Here is an 18,726-nt window from a genome sequence, read left to right on the forward strand (position 1 = left end):
AGAGCGACGAGGAGAGGTTCGGCCTCCTCCTCGTTGGGCCCGTGACACACTCCGAGATTTAGGGATCGAGGGGGTCCCTGAGGAGTGGGGACGCAGGATGGTCCGCGGCGGTCACGGCGGCACCAGGCACATTCTACGGAGCTTGTTTGCTCTAACTATTGTTTGATGACCCGTGTTATGCAGGATCGAGAGCCCACCTCTGTGAAGGAGGCTTTACAGTCCGCACTATGGAAGAAAGCTATGGAAGCCGAGTTGGAGGCTATTGAGAGGAATGGCACTTGGTATCTCATGCCTCGCCCCTCTCATAAGAAGGTGATTGGCGTCAAAATGGGTCTTTAAGACTAAGTACCTTAGCGATGGTTCTTTGGACAAGCACAAGGCTCGCCTTGTTGCTAAAGGTTTTGCACAACGCCCAGGGATTGATTGTCATGACACTTTTGCTCCCACTGCTCGTATGGCGAGTATTCGAGCTGTTCTTGCCTTGGCTGGCCATAGGGGATGGCCTGTCTACCAGTTGGATGTGAAGTCGGCCTTCCTCAATGGTGATTTGAAGGAGGAGATCTATGTAGAGCAGCCTCCTAGCTTTGGATCTTCAGATGGGCAGGTCTACAGGTTAAAGAAGGCCTTGTATGGCCTCAAGCAGGCTCCGCGTGCATGAAATGAGAAGATCGACTCGTTCCTTCAGTCACACTTGGGATATTGGCATTCCACGGCCGATCCGCAGCTTTGTGTATACACTTCCGAGGCTGGTTGTGTGCTTTTTGTGTTGTATGTTGATGATTTGATTGTCACAGGTGATCATGTACAAAAGGTCAAAGAGACAAAGGCAGCTTTACATCAGGCGTTCGAGATGACGGACTTGGGTCTACTTCACTTTTTCTTGGGCCATGAGATTTATCAATCTCAGAGGGGAATTTTCATCTCTCAGCAGAGATATGTACAGGAGCTCTTGGTTTCCTTTGCGATGGAGGATTATCGGACCATTACTACTCCTATGGATCCGAACTGGACGGCCACTTCACATTCAGATTCTCCCTTGGCGGATGCTTCCCGCTATCGTCAATTGATTGGATCATTGATTTGGCTCCTCAACACTCGTGTTGATCTTTGTTTTGCTGTAGGTCTCTTGGCGGGGTTCATGAGTGAACCTCAGACGGTGTATTGGCAGGCTGCTCAGCGGATACTTCGGTATTTGAGGGGGACCTCTGACTTAGGGATTCATTATCCAGCAGGCACAGGTGGTTCAGATCTTGTACTTGCAGGTTGGAGTGACTCGGATTGGGTGGCGATGTGGACCACAGGCGGTCTACTACAGGCTACTGTTTTACCTTGGGTGCAGGTGTTATCTCATGGAGTAGCAAGAAACAGCCCACGGTTGCCCTTTCATCTACTGAGGCGGAGTATCGGGCCGCGTCTTCCACCACATGTGAGGCTGTGTGGCTTCGAAGATTGTTGAAGGAGCTTGGTTGCCCCCAGACTCGTCCTACTTTGCTGCAATGCGACAATGAGAGTTGCCTTGCCTTGGCCCGGAATCCTATTTTCCATGCCCGGACGAAGCACATAGAGATCCAATACCACTTCATCAGGGAGAAGCTTCTGGATGCGACCATCGCTGTGGAGTATTGCAAGACGGAGGACAATCTTGCAGATTTGTTTACGAAGGCGCTTCCCCAGGCTCTACTTCGGAGACATGCCAGATCCCTCAGGCTTCTGCCTCGTCCAGGTTCTGAGAGGGGATGTTAGCGATTATCAGTCCCTGTCGGGCAGGCAGCCACGTCACCAGGCCACGTGGCAGTCTGGTTACAATGACCAGTCGGCCAGCCATGTGGCACTCCAGTCGGACTCACCAGTCGGCTGCCGACCTGCCATTTCTGATCGCATTATTTCTGGCTATTTATAGCCCGCAGTCAGCACATTCCTTCACAATTCTGTTTGCGGATTACAGGCTGGAGATTCGTGCAAACTGCAACATACTTCGAGGTGAACAGCAGGTTGCATCGTCGAGGTGGAGACACGCAGTCCCGCGCACTGTGCCCGTGTATATATCTACATATCTTTGTATACAGCACACTTTATACAGCAGATCTTCATCTTCCACTGTCTCTTTCTCTCTCTTCTCTCTGCCTTCACTCTCTCTCTCAGTCTTGGTCCCACGCTTCCGCTGCACTCTGACACAAGCATCATCGACACCCATAAGTTTTCTACAAATATCATTGATATTGCTTGAGCATAAGACATCTTTGCATTTACAAGGGGCCTCCATTGCAAACTAGTGGTCCCAGTGAGGTCTTTACAATATCAAAGAAGGGTGACCAAAAGAAAAAGTCAAAGGCCCAGTGTTATCACTATGGCAAGAAGAGACACTTGCGAAAGGATTGCCGAGAGTCACTAGCTTGAAGGAAGAAGTAGGATACCTACTTCTACGCCAAGTCACCCTCTTTCTCAAACTCTCATTCAGATCACCCAACCAAGGTGAAGTCCAAGGCATGGAAGGGATCTGTCTTGTCAAAAAGAGGAGAGGGCTTAGCTACCCCTTCCTCTGTTGCTTTCTAGTATAGGTGATACGTTCATCCCTCACGGCTCTCTAATGCCAGAGTGGGAGTGGGAGTGGGAGGTGGTGAGGTGGAGCCGGTGAGCCTCATCTATACACGTATATAGGTGTACAAGTTCTAGAGAGGGACTTTCTTGACGCATTGACCGAAGTCTAGCACGTTTTAAATCTTGGAGCTAGGGTTGACATCCAAGTTCATGATGGGCTATTATTTGACAAAGAGCGGGATTGGCTCCTAGTCCAAGCTCACATGAGGGGAGACTTTGGCGGTTTTGGCCAAGGGCTAGAAATCCATGGTCGCATATATTCAAAGGCATTTTTGATAGGATAGTCCTGTTAGCAGATTAGTCAACTCATGGTTGAGTCTGGACTTGTGGTTCAGCAGGCTGGGCACAATGACATTTTAGACATTTTATTTGCCATTGTTTATTGTGGATTAGCATTATTTGCAACCAATCGTCCAGCATTTAATGCTGGGCGATCAGTCATATTTTGGGCATTTATTTGTCCTATATATTTTCTAGCTCCCTCCTCCACTTATTCATTCATCACTTGTCAGTTCTTGGAGAGAAGAAGCAGGTGCAAGTGCCTCCACAGCCGGTGACTCACATTGTATCTGTACAAACTCATGTCTTGGTATATGGATTCCATTTCCTGAGCATACATCTGAGTTCTCATCTGTATTGTGTTATCTCTTTCTTTTCTTTTGTCTTGTGTTCAGCAGTTTATTTCAGCACATGTTTATGCTTTCATTGCTGCACCACTTCTGGCATGGTATCATATTTCAGGATTTGTGTTTTTGCTATGTTTTCTTGCTGATTTTTGGACTGTTTTCACCCTTGCTAGTCAGGTGCATAGTAGAGGGGAGTTTCGGAAACGGAAAAAACCGAAGTTTCGAAGTTTCGGCCAAATTTTGGAAACGGGGAAACGGCGTTTCGGATTGTACACTAAAATAAATACAATATTATGTGGGTATGTAAATATATCAATGCCTACAATAACATGTACCCAAATTTCATACAAAACTTTTAAGTCCATGTTATATGATTGAAATCATGATTCATTACACATGTTACGACTCACAAGTGAAGATTGAAGAGTTAAGACTCAATGGTTGGAACTGAAGACAGCTTAACACAATTAAGACTCAATTTTCAAAACTGAAGGCAACAAATGAATTATAATTTATGACTCCTAAATCATCTATGATCTAAAGAGAATGGAAGACTGACATCAAGAACAGTGGAGACTAACATCAAGAACAATGGAACAAGAATCAAGATGCATAGTAAGTGAAATCAAGATATAATGATATATGTAACTATGTCATGTGAATACTCAGTTAAAACCCCAAAGTCCAATGAGCACTGAGCACTGTGTACTAGTCTCTAGACTCTAGTAATTGAGTAATAAGCATCAACATCAATGAATTACTAGCAACTGTAGTGTGGACAACAAGGCCCGATGTCTTTGTTGGAAACGCATGCCAAGTGGTCTTTCACGCGTGTTATGCTCCCTGAATTCTCCAATCCACAATAGTTTCATCGCCACTTCTTTGATCCACCGGAGCCCTCGTATCCCTTGATTGGAGTGACGTGTCTCCAATATGGATCCAACGCCATGATTAGCCTTTAGGTAATGGGGGAAATAAGAAGAAGAAGAAGAAGAAGAAGAGGAGGAAGAGGAAGAAAAGGAAGAAGAAGAGAAGAGGAGGAGGAGGAAGAGGAAGAAGAAGAGGAAGAGGAAGAGGAAGAAGAGGAAGAAGTAAAGGCTAATGGGGGGAAGAAGAGGAGGATGAGGGAGAGGAAGAGGAAGAAGAAGAGGAAGAGGAAGAGGAAGAAGAGTAAGAAGTAAAGGTTAATGGGGGGAAGAAGAAGAAGAAGAAGAGGAGGAAGAGGAGGCGGCGGCGGCGACAGCTGGAGTGTCCCGAAATGGACCGGAGGATGCCGAAACACTGGTCTGTCGTTTTCATTTCGGTCCAAAATAGCCGGTCCATTTCGGCAGCCCCGAAACGCCGTTTCGGGATACTAAGGTCAAGTGGCTGCTGCTCCATACAGGCAACCTGTTTGACCTGCATTTTCTACAGATTTGCCATCGCCTGCTGTCCAACACCTCCTGCTGCCTGTGTTTTTATCATCAGGCTGCCGGTGACAATTCCCTACACCTGTTTATGCAGTGTGCAGCCTGCGTTTTGTTGTTTTCAGCACTATTTTCGGCTGGGCGACTCGCAGAGCAGGCCGTTTTTGCTGTTTCTGGCAGATTTGAACTGATTTTTTGACTTTGTGTAGCAGATTTTGGCTTCTTTTGATCAGATTTTGGGTTATACTGTATGTGAACTCTTGCTTTTTGTAGTCTGTGCTCGTGGTTTGGCTGTGTTCCCTCTCCAAATACCTTCTTTTCTCTACTTCTTTCTAAATTCTCTCTACAGATGGCTACTCCATGCACATCCACTGATGATACGCTCCATGGAGATTCCAATGAGGCTCTTGCAGCTTCAAAGAGGGGTTCGGAGACGAAGAAGTCGAAGGCCCAATGTTACCACTGTGGCAAGAAAGGTCATTTAAGAAAGGACTGCAAAGAGTTAGCGGCTTCCAGGAAGAAAAAGAAGCAGAAGACGAAGCGGAGTGTAGACTCCTCCGACGAGTCATCCTCTGCCTCAGATTCCGATTCTGATCCTCCGGCCTGGGCGAAGTCCAAGGCACGCAAGTGATCCTCTTCTTCCGATCATGGGAAGGGCTTCGTGGCCCCTTCCTTAGCTGCTTTCTAGTGGTGGTGATGCGGTCATCCCTCACGACTCTCCAGTGCCAGAGAGGGAGTGTGAGAGGGTGGTGAGATGGGGGCAGCCGTGCCTCATCTATATTTCTATACAGATGCACAGGATCCAGAGTGGGACATCCTTGACACATCGACCGAAGTCTGGCAGGTACAAATCTTGGAGCTAGGATTGACATCCAAATTCATGATGGACTAGTTTCTTGACAAAGAGCGGGTGGCTTTTGTCTAGAGCTCACATGAGGGGACACTTTGGCCGTCTGGCCAAAGACCGGGAATCCATGGTCATTTATGCGTTGCAGCATTGGTGATAGGATCGTCACATGTGCTACTTCAGCGGCATTGTTGACAGACATTGAGAGCTACTATGATCTTCTCTATCTTCAGAAGCTGGTACGATCGACATCAACATCAGGTTCTCTCCGAGCCACCTTGGTGGTGGCTTGCGCACCCACTACTTAGGTATCCATGGTTCTACTATGATGGACCTTATTGTGTGTACTATGATATGGCCTTATCATTGTATATTGTACTGTATCAAATCACCAATGATCTGAGAGAGGGTGTTAGCAGATTAGTCACCTCATGATTGAGTCTAGACTTGTGGTTCAGCAAGCTGGGCACAGTGATATTTTAGGCATTTTATTTGCCATTGTTTATTGTGGATTGACATTATTTGCAGCTAGTCGACCAGCATTTAATGCTGGCCGACCAGTCATATTTTGAGCATTTATTTGTCCTATATATTGTTTGGCTCCCTCCTTCACTTATTCATTCATCAATTGTCAATTCTTGGAGAGAGGAAACAGGTGTCAGTGCCTCCACAACCAGTGACTCACATTGTATCTATACTATCTCATGTCTTAGTATATGGATTTCATTTCCAGAGCATACATCTGAGTTCTCATCTGTATTGTGTTATCTCTTGCTTTTCTTTTGTCTTGTGTTCAGCAGTTTATTTCAGCACATGTTTATGCTTCCATTGCTGCACCACTTCTGACAGGTCCTATATACAATTGCGAGACATTGATGATGGACACAAAGAGTTGCCATGGTTCTTTTCTATTTTTCAGGAGCTGAAATCCCCTAACCATCTCTCAAGTTATCTAAGCATTTTCCAACAGTTTGATCCATCAGAGGAAGAGATTTCAATTAATCTTTGTTGTAAACCCTAATTTACAGCAGAAATTAGGGTTTTGACATTCACCTCAAGATGCATGCTCAAAATTGAGGGCCTAGGACTTGAATTCCAACAGTTGAAATTAAGGAATTTCGAGGAGATTCAAGAGACCAGCCAACCAATATCTGATTTGGGGCTGAATTTGTCTTTCAAGGAGTAGAATGAAGGTCAATCCCCAAGCAAACCAAGGGGCAAATTGGTTTGGAGGCTTGCTGGTCAGTTTTGATAGCAAGAGGCACTTGTATTAGCAGAGGAGATCAGAGGATCTCAATTATACTCCTCCCATTTGCAATATAAGATAAAGAAATACCGCAAAAAGTGTCAGTTTTGGGGCCAACCAGGTGTCCAATGTCCAAGATTAAAGTGTAAAGTGTACATTTTCAGTTTATGTGAATTTTATGCTTGCTATAATTAATACTTGAGCAAGGAATTACCACCCTATCCGAGGACGAAGAGCGGTTTTACCAACTCTTATTTAGGGAATATTTATGCCCTATACATTCTGTGCTTCTCAATCGAGTTCTTACTCGAAGGTACCACTAGAGAGAGGAGCCAGGTACTAGTGCCCATGCAGCAAGTGACACACAAATATACGCGACTTGTCTCATGTTTGGTATATGGATTCCATTTCTCGAGCATCTTTCTTAGTTCTCTCCTTTGCAATATTCTTCTATTTTCTCTTCTCTCTCTCTTTTATCTTGTGTCCAAAAGTTTATTTCACATTCTTCTACGCCTCCATTGCTACATCCACGTCTGACAATTGCAAGCTAGAAGCTTTGTGCAGTGTTGAATTTGTGCTCAGTTGAGTAATTACAACAAGATTTCATCATACAGTGAGATGGAATGAGGCAGTGATGATGCCACTCAATATGAACATTCACATGCGGAAGAAGGAAATCCAATGTGTAATCTTAGACAAGGCTCACAACATGAACAAGCTGAAAATGTTGTTGTTGGTCAAGATGTGGGACCTTCAACGCAAAATGATGTTGATGACCAACAAGGGGAAGAGGAATTTGATGATTAGTTTAAAAATTGAATGAGGATAGCAACAAATCTCTTTGCTAAATTAGAAAAAGATCCTCAAATCACTCGATTTTTGAATGCTCCACCAAAGGACAACAAGGACAAGAAGTAAAAATCATCTTCCACACTTTCAAGACAACAAGATACACCGAAGAAAATGCCAAGCCTTCTCATGAAGCTCCCAATGATGCTAATGAAGAAAAGCAATTGATACCAAAACAAAGTAGTCAGAGGTTGAAATCTAGTAAATGTAGTAGTGTACCACCAGAGAAAGGTTGAAAACTAATCATCCGAGGTAGAGAATTGTCAAGCAACAACAGGAGAGGTGTTTGTTGATGTAGATGGCTTATTGGACAGCAAAAACGCAAGAACTACAGTAGTTGACCGATAGGAGAGATGGCAACAGCCTGTCGCTTGGCACCAGATGCTGAAAACGCAGGCCGATCAAGTACTATGATGACACAACACATGGAGACCTCCAAACAGTAGGGTAATGGCTGAAAACAGACTGTCTAGGGTTGGATAGTGATGGCTGCAGTCGGTGATGACTGGACAGTAGATGGTAAGTGGTGGATGACTAAAATCTGTATCGTAGAGTGAGAAACCTACACCAAAGGATGAGGCTGAATGGTGGGCAACCCAATCTATTTATAGATGTTGAAGGGTACCCCAAAAAATTAGGGTTTTGATAGACCATTGAAACTCTCTCAGACCGCACATCAAATTTACATTTTTCATTAACTAAACATGCTTTGGAGCTGTTTTAAGGTGTTAATTAGGTATAAAGCATATTTTAGCTCAACACCCCTTCTCAAGCCCAAAACTGAGCCTAAAAGGAAAGGCCTACAATGTTTACCCCAAGGCATCTCACCCCAAATCAGCCATGCTATCGAACAAAAGGTGCATATTGGCTGCCCAATGGGCTAGCAAGACTACAAAGGCAATGGTTATCTTACCAAGGGAGTCCAAGTAGTCACCCCAAAGAGGATCAAACAAAGGATGCTCGTTAGCTGCCCAGTGGCCTACCAAGCCCTACAAAGACAAATCAAATCACGTTGAACTTTTTTTTTGGTGAAAAGTTAATTTTAGGAGTGGCGGCCAATTAAGTAATACTAAATAGTGATCCAGAAGACAAGAGTAGGAATGGTATACCCAACGCGTCACAAAACAGTACAAGCATATCCATCCACTTAAGGATGTCGATGACAAGGGAAAGGTAATGAAGTATTATGGGGAAAAAGTATAGTGGTGTAATCCACTGGTGGAAACAACTTAAGATCCGGCCAAGAACCATGTAGATGAAGATGATGAAGTATCCCTATTGGAAGAGCAAGGATGATAGCATCAAGATAGATACTGCATGATCCGCCTCGAGAGGGGAAGTATCCACGCTAGTAGAAGAGCAAAACTCCAAGTAGAAAAAACCATGAAAGGAATGTCGCACATCTCCTATCTCCAACTTAGGAAGGACTAATGCAAGCCTGAATGTTAGCCCTATACTAAAATACAAAACCTTGCAAAAGAGATCAAAATCTACAAGCACAGAGGTGAGTAGTGAGATGCTCCAAAAAACAAAACTGAAAATAAAGCAAAGCAAAGCTAAGTGAAAGGACAATGCAATGAGTATGTATGTATGCAGTGGAAGTCTAAAAAGAAAAAGGTTGTGTGTGGCCACCATCATATATGATGAGGTGGGAAAGGGGTCCTAGAAGATGCAGCGGATGCCCTAGAAATGGATGTGTAAAGTGCAATAGATGAGTCACTAGCAAACCAATTAGCCAATCCTTCAAGAGTAGTGAAGGAGATAGACTACTAAGACTGTCCATGTGCCACATATCTAGTAGCTATTGGGACAGATGGAGTAGATGGTGTAGCAACGAGAGGCATAAATCCATTGGACTAACCAATCAAAGTGGAGACTGTCACAACAATCTACGATGGTTTTCTAGGAGGAAGACCCTCAACCTTGGTACAACACTCCTCGTCCATATGGCCCAACCTCTAACATGAATACAAAACCTATTTTTTTTAGGAATTTGCTACCAAAGGGGTCGTGTTTCTTTGGTTCCATAAGAGAAAGTGGAATCACCCTTATTTTGGCTTGCCTTCGCATCTTGCGAGTTCTTGCCACTCGTGGTTTTTCCTCCCAAAGAAGAGGCAATCAACCCTCGCACCTCTGAATGGATGTGTGTGGAGGACTTCTTGTAAACTTGATCGTATATCCTCACGTAACGCAAAATATGGCACTTAAACTCATAGAAGGTTAGCAATCTAGGTAGTGAGATAATGCTGGATAAAATGAAAATATTTGTCGGGCAACTTGTTCAAGAAAAACATGACCTGATCTCCTAAAGCTCAAAATAGAGATTGATACGTCGAGTGCAATCTCGAGCCACATAGCGGTCAATGAGATGACTCCAATGCTCAAATGCAAGGGGAGAATGTTGTAATTATGAGTGGAACTCAGGAAGCAACCCTTGCATTAACTTAACATTACCTGTGTTATTACGGCCTTTTCATTGAGGAATGTGATTAGGGTAAGCTAATCGAGGATCCCAACTCAATACCAATGACGAAGTCGCAAAGTCCCTAAGATTCAAGCACTTGTTGTTGCATGAAGTTCAACCAAGTAGTGAAATTTGACCCATTAAAACAAGTCTTATCCATGAAGGCATTTTTGCCATTGCAACAGGAGTGGTAGTGCTAGGAGATGGAGATGGTATGTAATGGGGATAGGGTGGGAGAGCAAAGTACACTTGGGAAGGAATCCCAAAGTGCCCACTATACATTCGAGAAGTGTGTATAGTGGATCTAAATGTAGACAAGCACGGACTAGGTATGGGCATGGTAACCACCTGTGGAGCCCAAGGTGGAGGGATATGGACACAGGGAACAAAAGATGGAAATCCCTACATAGGAGTAACCCAAGGGATGTGTGATAACAGTTCATAAGCAAAGGATGGATATCATTGCATCTGAAAGGTCATGAGAAGAGTTTGTGAGTGTCTAAGGGTAGTGAGGGGGATGCCCATCACAGCTGTCCCAGAGTGGAAGGATGTGGTAAAGTATGGGTATGTGGAAGGTACATTGTTAAAGAGTGACATTTCCACTAAGGATGCACCAAGAGATGGAGTGAATGGAGAGTAGGTAGATTGTGGTATGGAGAAAGAGAAAATGCTAAAAGCGAAGATGGAAGATCCAACCCCTAATATGCTTCAAGCGAATGTGGAATGTAATCCAAGATTTTGGAATGAAAATATGAGTAGATCAAAAGGTGAAGAAGATAGTGGTGGGATGGGAGGGAGTTGAGAAGTATAGTTCACTTGCTTAAATGAAACAAATGGCAAAGATATACGTAATGAAAGGTATCTGCTTCAAGAGCCTTCTCTATTAACGTTAACATACTGAAAATCATCCAGATCCTGTATAACAAAGGAAGAAACATGAGAGGATTTTGGCTCATATGACTCAAAAGGGTTATACAAACCTAACACAAGGCCTAGCTGTGATAAAGGAGATGGATCGCCAGACGCACTGAATGTCGTGGTTCCTCCAAGATTAGAGAGATGGCCAGTCTCACCAATCAGTCCAGACGGAGTAGTAGCACTTATTGGAGGGGTGTAAGCTTGACTATATGTGATGCACAAGTACTTCTCAAACTCTTCATTTGTAAGGTGACCAAAACGAGAAGAAGACAACGGTAAAGGTGAAGATGTATCTACCTTCTCCTTGAGACCATAATGCCTTCTCAAAGCTGCCAATGATGAAGAAGCCTGATAGGGAGTCAAAGAATCCTTAGAAGAAGGTATCGAAGACATTATGAGTCAAAATCGAGTTGGGTGTGAGTTTCACACAAAGATTAGTCTCCACAATCACTAAGGGATACTCTTTGGAAGAGCATCGACTCTAATACCATGTGAAGATATGCTAGGATTTGCACTGAGGAAACACAACATATACGACCAAGACTGAAACACAAAGACTCAAACAGAGACAAGCAAAACTCAAACCCTCAACGCAACACGCAAAACTCAAACATAGAGAGAAGAAACTCTGAAGTGAATGAATGCTATAAATGAATGTAAGAGTGTACAGAATGCCCAAGGGCAAAGCAATCCAGTATTAAAGAGTCACATCCATCAAAGACGAATCCCAAGTGCAATAACCAAATGCTGAAAACGCAAGCTGGTCCAGTACTATAATAAGGCAGCAGATAGAGACCTGCAAACAGCAAGGCGATGGCTGAAAATAAGCCACCTAGGGTTGGATAGTGATGGGCTCCAGCCATGATGGCTAGATAGTAGATGGTAGGTGATTGATGGCTAAAATCTGTATAGTAGAGTGGGAAACCTGCGCCAAAGGATGAGGCTGAATGGTGGGCAGCAGGTCTATTTATAGATGTTGAAGAGTGCCCCAAAAAATTAGGGCTTTGGGAGACCGTTGAAACTCTCTCGAACCACGCATCAAATTTTCCTTTTTCATTAGTTAAGCATGTTTTGGGGTTGTTTTAAGGTGCTAATCGGCTATAAAGCGTGTTTTAGCTCAACACAAATGTCAACTGAGGCACAACAAAATGACCACATAGTCCACTAGGTAATGCCATAAAGGCAAACTGCGGTATCAAACGATCCACACTCCAATATCTCTGGGATGCACTCCTAGAGGGAGAACTCGAAAGTGTGTGTGGGAGGTCGGGCCTTCGTCACAGGTACACCACCCAAAATCAGGTATGTAGAGGTCCTAAAGGTTGTGCCTAAGTGTGCGAAACCCCCCGGTGTGGATAGTAATGGTAAATGCGGTATACTTAATGGAAGGGGAAAGAAAGGTGCAACGGAAGATGAGGGAGTGATGGGTGGGAGCCCAAATGGATTAGTGATAGATGTGGTGATACGAGACATGGTTGGTCCCTTTTGTCCATCAAATGCATTAGATAAAGATACACCTACTCCGAATTGACCACAAGAAACAAAATTGTTTGAAGAAAAGAAAGGGAAGGAATACTTACAAGTTCTTATTTCAGCTTCTTACCTAGTTTTGAGTTCATAAAGAAATACTTGTCTTCCTCATTAGTTAAAAACCAAAGATTATTTTGAAAAGTTCCTTCTTGATTCAACAGAAAATACATAATCAATTGACATAGAATCTGACATAATAAAGTTCGTACCTAGCATTGGAGAAAAGAAGTACTATGAAAGTGGAGTGTAATTTGAGCCAAGTTTCACTTGCGGATAGCCAATTTGTAGTGAAGATTCCGAGGTCCTACAAGATCATTAGTTCTATGCACCAAATCTAAAGGGGATAACTCAAGCTTACCTTCAACATCTTGTTGAGCCCTGTGCATAAGGATGAGATCATACTCATGTCAAAAGTGGTGCAACAATGGAAGCATAGACAAGTGCTGAAATAAACTCTTGAACACAAGATAGAAGAGAAAGAAAATAGAAGAACACTACAAAAGAAGAGAACTCGGATGTGCTCGGGAAATCAAATCCATATACCAAACATGAGAATGAGTGTACAACAGTGAGTCTCTATCTCCAAGGCACTGGCACCGGCTCCCTCTGTCCATAGAACCTATAGGTGGTGATCTAACTAAATGAGGAGAAAGATGGGTATATATAAGAAGAAAATAATGGCAAAATAAAGGCAAGTCAGCCAACATTTAATGTTGGTCGGTCAACATAAAATGCCCCAGATAAGCATTATAATAACCATAATAAAATGCTAAATGACCTAGCCATGCCCAAACTAACGCATGAGCTGTCTGGACTGCTAACACCCTCTCTTAGATTATGGGTGATCTAATATAATACAATGATGCAATGATAAAGGCTAATCATAGTCCATACAATAAAAAACCACCAAACTAGAACCATAGATACCCCAGCAATGGGTGATCATGCCACCACCACAGTGCCTCAAAGAGAACCAGATGTCGATGTCGATCATACTAGCTTCTGAAAATAGAGAAGAGTCGTAATAGATCGCTATGTCCATCAACAGTGTCTCACAATAGCATACAATACCAACTTGTCAAAAATGCCTCTAAACATATGTGGCCATGGATTCCCTACCTTTGGTTAAGACCGCCAAAGTATCCCCTCATGTGAGCTCAAACAAGGAGCCAATTCCGCTTGTTGTCAAAGAAACGGCCCATCATGAACCTGGATGTCAATCCTAGCTCCAGGATTTGAACCTGCCAAACTTTGATCAATGTGTCAAGGGCGTCCCTCTCTGGAACCTATGCATTTATATACCTATATAGATGAGGCTCGACTGCCCCATCTCACCAACCTCTCATACTCCCTCTCTGGCATTGAAAAGTCGTGTGGGATGACAACCTCAGCTAGACTAAAAAGCAACAGAGGAAAGGGCAATCAAGCCCTTCCCTTAGTCTAAAGAAGTGGACCTCTTTTGCGCCTTGGACTTCTCCTTAGCTAGAGGATCAAAGTCGGAGTTTGAGGAAGAGGATGACTCATCGGAGGAGGCCGCATCCCGCTTCTTCTTCTCCTTCTTCTGTGAGGCTGCTAACTCCTTGCAGTTCTTCCACAAGTGTCCCTTCTTACCACAGTGATAACTGTTAGAATTTGTTGATTCTATGGGCAGCGCCCAATGTAACTTGTGTGGTGTGGACACTTATTAAAGTGTCAATGTAGGGTGTGTACACCTAGTGTCTGAGAAACTTAAAGTAGTGACACTAGGCTCTAGAGTAAAATAAACCTAACTCTGGTTAGTTGGTGGAAGGCTAGTTAGGTCAACCCTTGACCTAAACATAAGTTGTACTTTCACTCTATCTTTCATTCTAGCAAGTACACTCTTTTCTTTTTGCTTCAACTCACTCTCTTGCTATCATTGTCTCTCCTCTCTCTCTCCATAGCTGGCTGCCATTTTCCAACATTTGGTATCAGAGCAACTTGTATGCGCGGATTCCGTTCAGCCACCGTCAGCCGGTGCCATCCCGCCCAAGGTCCTACTACTAGCAGCTTGGTTCTCAGCTCTAGGAAGAGTTTTCAACTGTTGTGAGTTGCTACTCAAGTAGAGGAGCTGTAGCTGAGCCATCTCTTGTCTACTCTAGATCTGTCCAGTTCAGCCATCAGCTCCAAATCTGTCCATTTGCTCCAGATCTGTCCAGCTCAGTCATCTGCTCCAGATCTGCTGTTTTCAGCCTGCACGCAGTCCAATGCGCAGTCCCACACGCATCCCTGCACGCAGCCCGAGGAGTTGCTGTTTTGGAAGAGCTGCTGCCGTTTTCAGCTCTGCCCGCCATTTTCTCAGCTCTGCCCACCATTTTCTTAGTCCTACCCGCCAATTTCTGCAAACCCTAAAAAGTGCAAAAACCCTAATTTTCAGACTTGGGGTTTTCTCGAAATTTCTGGAATTTCCAGTCTATTTCAGCCATCTCTTCTTGAATCTCAGCTTGTGCTGCCCAAAAATTTGGGGCTTTTGCTAATTTTTGCTCCTGGAGTTCGAATTGACAACCAATTCGAAGAAATTTCTCAATTTCTTGGACATTCCCACTAAAAATTTGGGGCTTTTGCCCGATTGGAGGCCCTTTGCACAAATTGTTACCAAACTCATAGACATTGCGCAATTTCTTCCACATTGGCTCAAGAAAATTTGGGGCTTTTCAGTTTTTTTTTTAAATCCGGCACGCATCACGAGGCAAATTTCAGCTGTTGTTCGCTTGATATGCATCTTGAGGCGACCTTTCTGCAAAAATTCCACCTGTAAGGTACAAATTTTTTCAATTTCTTTGAAATTTAATAAAGAAATTTGGGGCTTTTGCCCGACACACACTCCAAGGCAAGCAACAAGCAGTACAACAGCATTTAATTGCTGTTACAGTCAGATTGGGCAGAGAATTTTGGAAAATTTCAGTAAATTTTGGTATGAATCGGCATTAAGTTGCTGTATTTTGTACTTTTGTGGGCACACATTTCGAGGTAGGTGTGGTACACCATTATAGTACTGTAATTTACTGGCTGAGTGCTGATTTGGGTAGCATTGTGCACGCTTTGGCATTGAAGTGACAGTTTGATACTTGTTTCTTAATCCCGTGGGGGATTTTGGTACTCTAAGGAGTATACTCTATACTTCAACATTGAAGTATTTGGCAGCAGATTTTAGTCTATCATTGACAGCATGGCACGTTACGGAAATAATGATCACTGCAACATCCTTGGTGTCCTCAATTAGGAGGACAATTGATGGCTCACCCACTGTGGAGTTTTATGGTCAGTAACATTCTTGTGGCGAAGGACTTGTGGGACTATGTTACAGGTGATTTGCACCGACCAGGAGGTCTTGCACCTTAGACACCTCAGCGTAACGCTCGAGAACTGGTTGTTGGTACTATTGGTGGTGGTATTGGTGCTACTACTGCTGCTGCCCCTCCTCTCCCTCGTACCGAGGATCAGAGGAAATGGGACTCAAAAGATGCATAGGCACTTTCTTTAATTGCATTGTCAGTGAAAAGGGCAATTATTCCGCACATTCGATCTTGTAAGACCTCAAAATTAGCATGGGATGTACTTGAGTGTATGTTTGCAGCACACAATGAGGCCAGGATATCCTATCTCTGCAGAGAGTTGGCCAATGTGACCATGGATGAAGGTGATAGCATGACAGAGCACCTTACTCACATACAGGATTTGCGTGAGCAGCTACTCAATGTTGATGAGGTCATTTAGGATGCTGAATTGGTAAACATCACACCAAACTCTCTTCCAGAGTCATATCTTGGTAACCACACCTCTTTAATGCTGTCTTTAGGGGGGGAGGAGACAGGGGGCCCTTATATTTGTGGAGTTGGAAGGCCTCTTGCTGCAAGAGGAACAGACTCGGAAGAATGTGACATTGCATTTAGGTGATGTGGCTATGCTTTCCAAGTTCGAAGGCAATGGAAAAGTCAAGCAAAATATAAAAAATCAGCAAAAGGGTGATAATGGACAGCCATCAAATAAGGTTGTCCAAGACACAGAAAAGACTTAAAAGAAGGGGAAATGCCATTATTGCAAGAAGCCCGATCACTATATCGATGAATGCAGAAAGAGATTGGCCAAAGAGAATAAAAAGAACTCTGGTTTGGCTATCCAAGAAACATCAGCCAGCAAATCTACTGATGATGATACTTCAACCAACTTTGTAGAGGAGGACTATGCATTTCTTACATGTAGTTATGATTCTTCAATGGCTGATTCAGCATTTAATGCTGCTGAAACGCAGCAAACATGGTATTTTGACAGTGGGACGTCAAAGCACATCACTTCCAGGAAGTGTTTGTTTACCTCTTTGCATTCAGCCCCTGCTGGGAAACGTGTTACATGTGCGAACAGCAGCAATTATGATGTATGTGGCATTGGGACAGTCACTAATTACTGCTGCAGATGGTTGTGATTTCATGCTTCTAGATGTCTTGTTTGTACCTGGCATTACAAAGAACTTGTTGTCTATCTCTGCTTTTAATAAGTATGGCTTTCTGGTCATCTTTGAGGATGACAAATGCACTGTTAGAGATAGAGAGATGGATTATGCACTTGGGCTGTCCGGCACACTACATAAGGGTCTATTTTTGTAGGTTACATATGACAAACAATCTCATGATGCTTTAACAGTCACTACTCTTTTGCCTGCTATGCAAAATGCGGAGCTATGGCATGCTCGCTATGGACACATGAGCTTTGGGAATTTGATGACCCTTCAGAGGTGTCATATGATAGATCCATCGCCTCCAATGGAGACTCCACCTCCTCATGCATGTGAGGGATGTATTTTAGGCAAGATACATAGGTTTACCTTCAAAAAGGATGGTGCAATGCGTGCTGTCCGAAAAATGCAGCTTATTCACTCTGATGTTTGTGGTCCCATGAGGACACGTGCACTTGGAGGCCATCAGTACTTTGTTACATTTATTGATGACTACTCTCGGTATACATGGGTGTATGGGCTGAAGGCAAAATCTGATGTGTTTATGCATTTCAAACATCTTGTTGCAAAGCTTGAAGCTAAAACTCACTTAAAAGTGCAAACACTTCGCACAGATAGAGGGGGAGAGTACATATCTTGTGCTTTTGAGACATATTTGCTTAATCATGGCATTACGCATCAAGCCACTGTTAGAATGACTCCTTAGCAAAATGGTGTTGTTGAAAGGAAGAATCGGACTCTTATGGAAATGACTTGTTGTATGCTAAACAGCAAGGGGCTACATCATAAATTTTGGCTAGAAGGCCTTCAGTGTGCAAATCATGTGTTGAATCATGCACCCACTAAGGCACTGAAGACGATCGCACCATTCGAAGCTTCCCATAGCAAGAAACCCAAAGTAGACTACTTTCGGTTGTTTGGTTGCATAGCCTATGCACATGTTCCAAAAGAGCTTCGTGGGAAGCTTGATGACAAGGTTGTAAAATGTACAGTTCGGAGAGCAAGGGCTATCGCTTGTATGACCCATGTACGAAGAAAGTCTTTGTCAGTAGAGATGTCCTATTTGCTGAAAATGCTACATTTTCACATGATCAGTTTCAAAATGCCAGCCACCCATGACATTGGTGATGTCTTTGAGGGTCTTTTGCCACTTACTTTGGAGTCTGTGCCTACTGTAAATGGCAAGACAGACTTAATACAGCAAGCTGTTGCTGCACCATATGCTCCCGAACAGCAGGGTATCGATGATGGTTTGCCACATGCAGCGGAAGAAGCAGTACAGCATGAAAGGGCTGCTATAAATGCAGCCAAAACAGTCCCAAGATGGCTGTTACAGACTCTCCAAGAGAGTAAAATAGATGCTCCTATACCTCAACGCACTAGAAGGGCTGCCAGAAATGCAGCAAATGATGCAAGGGGGGCACATTTGATTGATTTTATGGAAGTAGATGATTGTGATCAGCATGTGTTTATGAGCTCACTATTGGATGATGATGAGCCTACTTCCTTGGACAAAGCTCAGCAAGATGTACATTGGATGCAAGCCATGCAGGATGAGTTAGACTCTATTGCCACTAACTCTACATGGAATCTTGTGGATTTACCACCTGGCAGAAAGGCCATTGGCACAAAATGGGTTTTTAAACTCAAATGCAAGGTTGATGGTACAATTGACAAGTACAAAGCACGGTTGGTAGCAAAAGGCTATGCACAGAAGAAGGGCATAGATTATGAAGAAACTTTTGCTCCTACATCCTGAATGAGTACGGTG

General features: G+C 43.6%; 1 protein-coding gene across 1 annotated transcript in view; it reads right to left on the reverse strand.

The window, feature by feature from the left end:
- The window catches only part of ELM1 (fission ELM1-like protein (DUF1022)), a 58,143-nt gene that overhangs the window by 20,408 nt on the left and 19,009 nt on the right, over nucleotides 1–18,726 (reverse strand). The gene's annotated exons all lie outside the window — the stretch shown is intronic.

Source organism: Lygodium microphyllum, chromosome 14 (genome assembly GCF_053477565.2).
Source record: "Lygodium microphyllum isolate KBCC chromosome 14, Lygodium_microphyllum_v1.1.10, whole genome shotgun sequence".
NCBI lineage: Eukaryota > Viridiplantae > Streptophyta > Polypodiopsida > Schizaeales > Lygodiaceae > Lygodium > Lygodium microphyllum.